This window comes from Salvelinus fontinalis, chromosome 32 (genome assembly GCF_029448725.1).
Source record: "Salvelinus fontinalis isolate EN_2023a chromosome 32, ASM2944872v1, whole genome shotgun sequence".
NCBI lineage: Eukaryota > Metazoa > Chordata > Actinopteri > Salmoniformes > Salmonidae > Salvelinus > Salvelinus fontinalis.
Window position 1 is genome coordinate 30,546,187 of NC_074696.1, and position 12,478 is coordinate 30,558,664.

The window sequence follows — 12,478 nt, forward strand, 5'->3', positions numbered from 1 at the left end:
CACTCGAGCAGCAATACATTATCCATCCCCCAACACTGTCAACCAAGCCTAAACCAATTCACCTTGGTGGTGTGCAGACTGGTTTTATATTATCCTTAACAATTTCACACAAACCAGAAAATATGCAACAATATGTCTGTGAAACTATATATTCACAGTATTATGAATGAATTGTGGTTTATTTGGTAGCATTTTGTAGTGGGACTGATTTTACTAATTGCATTAGTGCGGTACAAAGTTAGAGGTGCGCTATTTGATAGATTCCCCCGCTCCCCCTACCTCGGGCTTCCAGTGGGGAGATCTTAGGTCACACAGTGACATGATATCATTGACATGACGTGCAAATGAGCGATAGAAAACCGATCGCGCAAATGTCACCATTCAGACTTTATTTGTGCGGGCGCCCCATGTCGCCCCCGGCAAAGTGTCGCCCTGGGTGGCTGCCCATGTCACCTATACCTAAATTCACCACTATGGTCTTAATTGTACCCCAATGACAATTAGATTGAAAAAATTGTGTGATTAGGAACATCTGAGGATTTCAGAAATGTATCATGTGTTGGGTTAATGTTGGATAGATGTCTCAAGAGGTTACAGAAGATGGAAATGTGTCCCACTCTTTCTGATTTCACTCAAATAACAAATAGCATTACTAATAACAGTACTACAAGAATAATTTTACAGTATATAGTACTACAAAAATCAGAGCCTCCAGCTGCTACCGGATTGGCTGTTGATTCCTATCACGACCTAGTCTGATTGCTAGTTTGCTGGCACCCACATGAGGGCGAAGCAAGCTGTAACGCTCATCGTCGGAAGGAGTGGACCAAAGCGCAGCGTGGAAAGTGTTCATGATTATTTATTTATCAAAAAAAACTTGAACAAAGTAACAAAACGAAAGCGAACAGTTCTGTCAGGTAACAGAGACTAAACAGAAAATAACTACCCACAAAACACAGCTGGGAAAAAGGCTGCCTAAGTATGATTCCCAATCAGAGACAACGATAGACAGCTGCCTCTGATTGGGAACCACACTCGGCCAAAAACAAAGAAATAGAAAACATAGAAATAAAGAAACTAGAATGCCCACCCTAGTTACACCCTGGCCTAACCAAAATAGAGAATAAAAGCCTCTCTATGGCCAGGGCGTGACACAAGCGAAGTTATCATGTTATGTGGAAATCCCCAATCAGACTTTCTACAGTTTACTGAAGCAAAAGGTATAATCATTAGTCCACACAGTTATACAACGGAACATTTTATAACTTAAGCGAGAGTTTCTATTGGACATATTCATTAAGGTTCCCTCCACGTTTTGTTCCGTTTGCTTTTGTTTAAGAAACAGAACTGGCGTAATGAATACTTCCCTGATCCACACTACCCAAGAAAACATGACAGTGCACCATTTCACCAGTAGATGACACCCACTTCACATCTATAAATGGTGACATGAGATCGAGGCCCTACTTTCAGTGATCAATGCCTGGCCACTGGTCTCCAGGGTTTAAGGAGTAAAGGGCCCACAGTAAAGGACCAAACAATGCATTACATAACAAACGTTTTGTTGGGTGAATGGTTTATTATAAAGATTTGTCTGAAAGCAGAGTTGTCTGAGTTGCCCACAACACAGAAGCTGCATAGTTTCATTTCCCAAATGCTTCCTACAACCATTTTTCACCTGCGAGACAAGATAGACCAACCATGTTTCAAGTTTTATTAGTGGTACGTACGGGATACACATGGTATACATCGTCCAATTAAATGCTTACTTGCAGGTCCTTCTCAACAATAATAAGAAATGCTCCTTAAAGTAACAAACGTTGGCCTTTGGATAGCCTGAATGCACTTATTTCTCATTTGCCTGAACGAGAGCGTCAGCCTGAGTATGCGTGTGCCGAGCCTTTCGCCAAATGCAGTTCTTGAGGTGGAGTGTAACTGCAAGATCACGGTCGAACCAATGGCTGAACCTGTTTTTAATTCTCATTTTCTTTATGGGGGTGTGTTTTTTAACAATACCATTGAAAATATTTAAAAAATAAGGTCCAAGCGTCTTCAATGGTATTGTTAAAAAACATGCCCCCATAAAGAAAATGAGAATTAAAAACAGGTTCAAGCTGATTCTATACCAATTTACAGAGGCCAGGTCATGAAGGAACGCTTGCTCATTAAAGGTTTTTAGCAATCATATAGTGTTGAATGCTGAAATGTAGTCAGTGAACAGCATTCTCACATAGGTGTTCCGACCATGTGAATTGCGATGGAAATGGCATCTTCCGTGGAAATGTTGGAGCTGGAAGCAAATTGAAGTAGGCCCAGTGTGTCTGGTATGCCTGCCTTGATGTGGGCCATGAGCAGCCTCTCGAAACACTTCATGATGACCAAGGTGAGCGCGACGGGCGGTAGTCGTTTGGGCATGTCACCTTGTTTTTCTTAGGCACTGGGATGATGGTGGTGGGGACTAGAGGTCTTCACGGATCCACCTGTACCCGAATACCCGAGATCCGATCCAGGGCCCGAGCAGGTCTGGATCCAGAAATAATGTCACAGGTCTGGGTCAGATCTGATATGATTGTCACAGGTCTCAGGTATGTGTAATTTTAACTGACTAGTCTGGAAGGGCCAGTACAGATCCGAATGTGACTGCTGCAGTAGAGCAAGAGACATTTTAGAATTTATACTGCTTGCTTTTCATGAGAGAGTAGTGTGGTGCATGTAGCTTGTTCTTGGCCAATCATTAGTCATCAAAGCGGCCATACAATAGGCTACAGCCTCCGTGTGTGGCAAAAGTTAGGAGATATCTAATCAATGGAACATTAAAAGGAGGCAAATTACGCAGCCGGCCGCGACCGTGAGGTCCGTGGGGCGATGCACAATTGGCCTAGCGTTGTCTGGGTTAGGGAGGGTTTGGCCAGTAGGGATATCCTTGTCTCATCGCGCTCCAGCGACTCCTGTGGCGGCGCTAACCGAGGGGGCCAGGTGCACGGTGTTTCCTCCGACACATTGGTGCGGCTGGCTTCCGGGTTGGAGGCACGCAAGCCCTTACGGGAGTTGTAGCGATGAGACAAGATAGTAATTAATAGCGATTGGATACCACGAAAATTGGGGAGAAAAGGGGGTAAAATTTAAATTTAAAAAAAGAAAAAAGGAGGCTAATTGTTGTTACTGTAGGATGAGAAAACGCATGCATTGCAACCTCAATTAACCTAGATAGCTAACGTTAGCTAGCTTAACTAACTTCTCCTGGTTTGAGAAGTTAGTTATACAGGTACTACTTAATCATATTTGATGATAAATAACCTAACTATGGCAGCTATTAGTCTACTATAGCTCAAGTTGGCTTGGTTGGTTGCCATCTATGACTCCCCCCTCCCTGCGTCACTCGCTCACAGTACGGGCCCTGCCCCCACCTGCTAGAGCTGCACCTCTCTCTCCCTCCTCTCACGCTTTATCAGCTCTGGTTAATAAAGTAGCTTAAAAAATATATACTTTTCTGCTACTTCCCTCACTCGGATCGGGTTTGGATCCGACCAGGTCTATACGGAACGGGTCTAGTTGTCCTCGGGTCCGTTCGGAATGGGTCTCTATATTTAAAAACATTTTTTTATGCATATCGGGTCCAGGTGGGAAAGCCCCAGGTCCATTTTTGGACCCGCGAAGACCTCAAGTGGGGACTACAGCCTGGGACCGGGACAGGTTGAAGATGTCCGAGAAGACGCCCACCAGCTTGTCAGGACACACTTTGAAGCCAGTGTAACCGATGTGAAATGGCTAGCTAGGTAGCGGTAGTGCGCTAGCAGCCTTTCAGTCGGTGACGTCACTTGCTCTGAGACTTGAAGTAGTGGTTCCCCTTGCTCTGCAAGGGCCGCGGCTTTTGTGGAGTGATGGGTAACGATGCTTCGTGGGTGACTGTTGTTGATGTGTGCAGAGGGTCCCTGGTTCACGCCCGGGTCGGGGCGAGGGGGCGGACGTAAAGTTATACTGTTACACCAGGGAGGCCATCTGGGCCGGCGGCTTTGTGAAAGTTTTCCTCACATCAGCCTCAGAAAGTGAAAGTACCTGGTCGTCCAGAGCAGTGAGAGTCTTCCTGGATGGCTTGGTATTGTCTGTCTCTACACGAGCACAGAATTCGTTAAGCTCATCGGAGAGGGAGGCGTTGGATTTGCCTTTTGTATTGCGAAGGCTGCAGTGGAGCAGGTTGAGAGTTCCTCGGTGTCCAAATCACTAAAGTCTTAAAATGGTCTACATACACAGTCGTGAAGAAGGCGCTTCTTCTCTCTCAAGTTTTCACAGTAAGGTCTACACCTGTCGTATTCGGCGCATATGACAAATACATTTTGATTTGATTTTACTTGAGGAGATTGAAAAGGTTTGGGATGGGCCCTCCAAATAGTTCTACAGCTGTATCACTGGGAGCGTCTTGACTGGCTGCAGCACTGCTTGGTATGGCAACAGCACCGTCCTCAATCTCACGGCACTACAGAGGGTGGTGCAGACAGCCCAGTACATCATCTGAGCTCCCTGCCATCCAGGACCTCTATATCAGGCAGTGTGAAAGGAAGTCCCAGAAAATCATTAAAGATTCCAGCCACCCAAGCCATAGACTGTTCTCTCTGCTTCCGCACAGCAAGCGGTACTGGTGCATCAAGTCTGGCACCAACAGGCTCCTGAACAGCTTCTATCCCCAAGCCATAAGACCGCTACATAGCTAACTAAATGGCTACACAGACTATTTTATTTTAGCACTGTCTCTATGCACACTCACAGGGCCCTACACACTCACAAACAGATTTAATAATTTGCTCACACACAAATAATATGCTCATATATTTATACTGACACACACACACACACACACACACACACACACACACACACACACACACACACACACACACACACACACACAAACACACACACACACACACACACACACACACACACACACACACACACACACACACACACACTTATTATATACAGTACGCTGTTGCTACTCTGTTGATCATATATCCTGATGCTTAGTCACCTTACCTCTATACAAATCTACCTCTATCAATCCAGTATCCCTGCACATTGAAAATATGGGACTGGAACTGACTGACTGTATATTGTATGTTTACTTACGTTCTCGTTTTCTTATTTATTTAGTTTTTGTACTACCTTGTTATTTTTTGTATTACATTCTTATTGATTACTGCATTGTTGGGTTTAGAGCTTGCAAGAAAGGCATTTCACTGTGCTTGTGCACATGACATTAAAACTTAAATTATAGTCTGTGAGTCTGTAGTCCTTGCCACATGCGATGCGAGTCTGAGTTGTCGAACATCAATTTAAGTTTGAGTCTGTAATGTCTTTTTGCATCCCGAACAGATTTGCTGAGCTCGTACCTGCTTGCCTTGTACACATTGTGTGCCACAGAGTCATCGGGGTTCATTCTGGTGACATTGAATGCTGCAGTACAGGCTCTCAGCATTGTACGGATATCTCCATTCATCCAGGGTTTTTGGTTGGGGTATGTTCGTATTGTTATTGTGGGTACAACATCATCAACAAATTTCCTGATGAATCCTGTGACTGACGATGTATATTCCTCAATGTTGATGGATGAGTCCTGGGTGGATGACTCTTTGAACATATTCCAGTCAGTCTTCTCAAAACAATCCTGCTGTAACGGTCCTGACCAGTTTTATGTTGTTTTGTATGTGTAATTGGTCAGGGCGTTAGTTTTGGGTGGGCAGTCTATGTTATCTGTTTCTATGTTGGTTTTGGTTTGCCTGGTATGGCTCTTGATTAGAGGCAGGTGGTTTGCGTTTTCCTCTAATTAAGAGTCATATTTAGGTAGGGCATTCTCACTGTTTGTTTGTGGGTGATTGTCTCCTGTGTCTGTGTTATGTCTTACACCATACGGGATTGTTTCGGTTGTTCGTTCGTTTCGGTTTATGTAGTCTGTTCCTGTGTCAGCGTGCTTCGTGTATATGTAAGTTCGTTTGTTCAGGTCTGTCTACATCGTTTTGTTATTTTGTTGGTTATATCCAGTATAGTTCGTTTTCGTCTTTGTCTATTTTGTTTATTTAATAAATCATTATGTGTTCAAACTTCGCTGCGCCTTGGTTCCCTCAATACTCCTCCTTTTCCGAAGATGGAGAGGAGGAGGAACGCCGTTACACCTGCAGCCTTGAGTCTGCCTCCTCTGTCCAGCGCTTCACTATTCTCTGTGTTGGTGGCTCCTTCTTGAGATGCTGCTTGTAGGCAGAAATTTTCCATGGACCCAAAAAGTTTATTTCTCTCAAATTTGTTGCACAAATTTGTTTACATCCTTGTTAGTGAGTATTTCTCCTTTGCCAAGATAATCCATCCACCTGATAGGTGTGGCATACCAAGAAGCTGATTAAACAGCATGATCATTACACAGGTGCACCTTGTGCTGGGGACAATAATAGGCCTCTCTAAAATGTGCAGTTTTGTCACACAACACAATGCTACAAGTTTTGATGGTGTGTGCAATTGGCATGCTGAATGCATGTCCACCAGAGCTGTTGCCAGATAATTGAATGTTAATTTCTCTAACATAAGCCAATTTCTCTCCCAACGTTGTTTTAGAGAATTTGGCTGTAGGTCCAACCGGCCTCACAACCGCAGACCACGTGTAATCAAGACCTCCACATCCGGCTTCTTCACCTGCAAGATTGTCTGAGACCAGCCACCCGGCCAGCTGATGAAAGTGTGGGTTTACACAACCGAAGAGTTTCTGCACAAACTGTCAGAAACAATCTCAGGGAATATCATCTGCATGCTCGTCATCCTCATCAAGGTCTTGAGCTGACTGCTGTTCGGCGTCGTAACCGACTTCAGTAGGCAAATGCTCACCTTCGATGGCCACTGGCCCGCTGGAGAATTGTGCTCTTCATGAATGAATCTCGGTTTCAAGTGTAACGGGCAGATGGCAGACGTTGTGTGGGCGAGCAGTTTGCTGATGTCAACGTTGTGAACAGAGTGCCCTAAGGTGGCGGTGGGGTTATGGAATGGGCAAGCATAAGCTCCGGACAACGAACACAATTGCATTTTATCAATGGCAATTTGAATGCACAGAGATACCGTTACGAGATCCTGAGGCACATTGTCGTGCCATTCATCTGCCGCCATCACCTCCTGTTTCAGCATGACAATGCACGGCCCCATGTCGCAAGGATCTGTACACAATTCCTGGAAGCTGAAAATGTTCTGCATGGCCTGCATACTCCCCAGACAAGCATTAAGGCATGTTTGGGATGCTCTGGATTGACGTCTACGACAGTTCCAGTTCCCACCAAAACCCAGCAACTTCGCACAGCCATTGAAGAGGAGTGGGACAACATTCCACAGGCTACCATCAACAGCCTGATCAATTCTATGCAAAGGAGATGTGTCGCGTTGCATGAGGCAAATGGTGGTAACACTAGATACTGACTGGTTTTCTGATCCACTCCACTACCTTTTTTTAAGGTATCTGTGGCCAACACATGCATATCTGTATTCTCAGTCATGTGAAATCCATAGATTAGGGACTAATGAATTTATTTCAATTGACTGATTTCCTTATATGAACTGTAACTCTAAAATCTTTGAAATTGTTGCATGTTGCGTTTATATTTTTGTTCAGTTCAGTGTATTATTCCAGATCTGGGAGGCTGAAAGATAAGTGTGTAGCTTCCGATTCATGATCCAGAAGTGTTTGTCGGTCATAGGAATTTATTGCACAAACATTCTGGGCAAACAGAGTAATAATTAATGCGAAAATACCCATAAAAAAGCTAAGTCGAGCCGGAAGCAGCAAGCAGAACCCTCCACAGTGCTGCCATCATATTCATAAGCTCAACCCACTGGTGAGAGATGATGTCATACGCACACCATGTTCCCCCATAACGATTGAATGAGTTCTACTCATATTTTAGGGCCGCATTTAAATTTTAGATGCAAAATGAAATTTCTGGTTATTGCGCTGTCTACTTGCACAAACAAGCCTCACATGCTGAACAAACCGGCTTCGCGCGTGCATCTCTGTGTGCCATCATGTGAATCTTGATTTTGTCTATACCCACCATATGCGTTCATGACACGCAGGTTAAAGTACCAGAACCACCTGTGAATCAATATTATGGGATGTTCATGAATAATGACTAAATGATGTATACATTTGACGTAGAACTATAACTAAAACTACCCTGTCATTGTATGATTGTATGAAATTTATTAGAATCATACCTCTATAAATCTGATGTGTGTAGTTTTAGTCAGAATGAGGACAAGGACTTTTTGTTCCTTGTTAGTATGTAAGCAGGATGCAAGTGTGAGACAATGTATGAGATAAGAGGAGCTATTGACAGACAAGCTATACTACTGTGTTCCTTACAGGACATTCTATCCCCACCCAGAGAGGGTTAACTTGCTTGTTGCTAGCTAATTTGTCCTCAGAGATAAACATTGGGGTGTTATTTTACCTGAAATACATATGGTCTTTTTCATTGCTGGATATTTGTAAAATTTCTACCCATTTTGAGTCATTCGAAATCTTGTGTTCTCTACACTGACAATTAATCGACAGATTAAAAAGTCAAAACCTAGGTCGTTTTAAGTTTGTTTTCGTTGATTAATCTGTCCTCTTTCATATTTCTTCTTGTGATTTTATATGGCAGTTGGCAACCAACTTTAAGGTACATTACCACCACCAACTGGACTGGAGTGTGGACCTCATTCATCTTTTAATCACCCACATAGCTATATCAAAGACTTTTATACTAGCCCAGGATAGACCACAGCCTGTCATTTCCAAAGGGAGTAAATGAATCATTGTGGGCAGAACAAGCAAGGTGGGCAGAGCCAAGCACGAGATAGTTTTGGAAACAAAAAATAATATTGAGATCAAATGTTTCATTGATGAAAAAACTAGTAGAATGTCGGTGAAAATCCATCTCGCCCCATCTCCCACTGCCAACCATTGGGCTTCCTAGTGAGTGGAAACGCCAACCAGATGCTTCACGTTTATACATCTGCCAAAATATCTGTCTCATTGATGTATCTGTGGTTATATGCTTGTAAAAACCAATGAGTAGATGGGAGAGGCGGGATTGCAGCGCGTCAAGTGTCTAAAATAGAACCAAGTTCTATTTTAGAGACTGGTTAGCAGTTTGGATGAAATTATTGAATAACACGTATGTGTGTACATTTATTTTTGCTATGATCGCGCACGCAACACAGCCTTTTTGGTCAGCATGTCATGCTATCTTCATATTACTGAAGCTGAGACACACTGCACAAACAAAAATGGTAGTGCAGCCATTCAACAGTAGATGGCACCTACATCACATCTATAGGGGTGACATGGAAATGGAGGCCCTACTTTCCACACAGTAATCTCAATGCCTGGCCACTGGTCTCTAGGGTTCAAGGATGGCACAGTAAATGGCTAAATAATTCATAACACAAAAAAACGTACTGTTGATTGAATGGTTTATTTGAAATATTTGTCTAAATGCAGTCATGCAAGTGACTTATTTCCCATGTATCCAAGCATTTCGCTACAACTGCAATAACGTCTACTAAATATGTGTAATTGACCAATAAAAGTTGATTTGATTTGAATGAAAGTAAAATCAACTGAAAATACATAAAATAAGACAGGTAGAATAATATGAATTATTCAACAATTTATTTAAATTAATTTAAGTCCAAAATTACATCCGTTTTGAGTCTCACCTTGAAGACATGTAGATTAGTAGCAAGTCACACGAAGCATCTGAAGTGCTTGCTGAAAGCATTCAAAATCGTGTGTTCTCTACACTGAAAATAAATCCACAGATTAAAAATTCAAAACCTAGTTTGTTTTTAGTTCGTTTTCCTTGATTAATCTGTCCTCTTTCATCTTTCTTCTTCTGATTTCATATGGGAGTAGGCAACCAACTTAAGGTGCATTACCACCACCAAATGTGAACAATTTATAAAGTTTTTCTAACATCCAAAGACGCTTAGTGATATCTCAACCCATGGTCTCCCATACTAGATGTCTGGACTCTAATGTATGTAGTGCTGGGGCCTTTCTGCTTGGCAGGTGCAGTGTAGTTTGGCTGTGGCTTGTTAACACTTGAGGAGCTGGGTTTGGAGTGACTAGGGGAGGAGGCACTACTCCCATTGTGAACAGGGTCTTGGAGCCAACGGATACAAGCTCCACCGTAGTGTTCTGGGATGCTTTGGATGGTGGCCAGGGCAAAGCGCTGAGGGGTTGTGGAGGTGCCACTGCTGGTCCCACTCTGTGTAGGGCCATAGCTGATTTTTATTTTTTATTGAACCTTTATTTAACTAGGCAAGTCAGTTAAGAACAAATTCTTATTTACAATGACGGCCTTCCCCGGTCAAACCCGGACGCTGGGCCAATTGTGCGCCGCCCTATTGGACTCCCAATCACGGCCAGATGTGAAACATCCTATTGCACTGAGATGCAGTGCCTTATATATATACACTGCTCAAAAAAATAAAGGGAACACTAAAATAACACATCCTAGATCTGAATGAAATATTCTTATTAAATATTTTTTTCTTTACATAGTTGAATGTGCTGACAACAAAATCACACAAAAATTATCAATGGAAATCAAATTTATCAACCCATGGAGGTCTGGATTTGGAGTAACACTCAAAATTAAAGTGGAAAACCACACTACAGGCTGATCCAACTTTGATGTAATGTCCTTAAAACAAGTCAAAATGAGGTTCAGTAGTGTGTGTGGCCTCCACGTGCTCGTATGACCTCCCTACAACGCCTGGGCATGCTCCTGATGAGGTGGAGGATGGTCCCCCGTCCAGGATCTCCTCCCAGACCTGGACTAAAGCATCCGCCAACTCCTGGACAGTCTGTGGTGCAACGTGGCGTTGGTGGATGGAGCTAGACATGATGTCCCAGATGTGCTCAATTGGATTCAGGTCTGGGGAACGGGCGGGCCAGCCCATAGCATCAATGCCTTCCTCTTGCAGGAACTGCTGACACACTCCAGCCACATGAGGTCTAGCATTGTCTTGCATTAGGAGAAACCCAGGGCCAACCGCACCAGCATATGGTCTCACAAGGGGTCTGAGGATCTCATCTCCGTACCTAATGGCAGTCAGGCTACCTCTGGCGAGCACATGGAGGGCTGTGCGGCCCCCCAAAGAAATGCCACCCCACACCATGACTGACCCACCGCCAAACCGGTCATGCTGGAGGATGTTGCAGGCAGCAGAACGTTCTCCACGGCGTCTCCAGACTCTGTCACATGTGCTCAGTGTGAACCTGCTTTCATCTGTGAAGAGCACAGGGTGCCAGTGGCGTATTTGCCAATCTTGGTGTTCTCTGGCAAATGCCAAACGTCCTGCACGGTGTTGGGCTGTAAGCACAACCCCCCCCTGTGGACGTCGGGCCCTCATACCACCCTCATGGAGTCTCTTTCTGACCGTTTGAGCAGACACATGCACATTTGTGGCCTGCTGGAGGTCATTTTGCAGGGCTCTGGCAGTGCTCCTCCTGCTCCTCCTTGCACAAAGGCGGAGGTAGCGGTCCTGCTGCTGGGTTGTTGCCCTCCTACGGCCTCCTCCACGTCTCCTGATGTACTGGCCTGTCTCCTGGTTGCGCCTCCATGCTCGGGACACTACGCTGACAGACACAGCAAACCTTCTTGCCACAGCTCGCATTGATGTGCCATCCTGGATGAGCTGCACTACCTGAGCCACTTGTGTGGGTTGTAGACTCCGTCTCATGCTACCACTAGAGTGAAAGCACCGCCAGCATTCAAAAGTGACCAAAACATCAGCCAGGAAGCATAGGAACTGAGAATTGGTCTGTGGTCACCACCTGCAGAACCACTCCTTTATTGGGGGTGTCTTGCTAATTGCCTATTTCCACCTGTTGTCTATTCCATTTGCACAACAGCATGTGAAATTTATTGTCAATCAGTGTTGCTTCCTAAGTGGACAGTTTGATTTCACAGAAGTGTGATTGACTTGGAGTTACATTGTGTTGTTTAAGTGTTCCCTTTATTTTTTGGAGCAGTGTATATATATTATGTTTATTTATTTTTGAATACAGACTAGCTAAAAAAGTAAAAAAATATAAAGATAATTTTCTGTAAAAAAAAAAAGTGGCGGTCCAAAATCATACGTTTTAAATTGCTCCATGGAATAACTTTGCAACTGTTTCTGATTAATAAACAATGCCATGCTGGTGGGTTGTAACATTCAAATAAAATCCAGAATTTCTGTGTGGGCGTTTAAGTACTACAGCACCCACAGACTAAAAAATGCAATAGCTGCCAGCTAGCAAACTTAGGCCCGCTTGCGCTGTGACTTGGGCTGTGTTTAGACAGGCAGCCCAAATCAGATTTTTTTAAACTAATTGGTCGTTTGACCAATCTGATCAGCTCTGAGAAATATCTGATGTGAAAAGATCCAATGTGATTGGTCGAAAGACCGACTA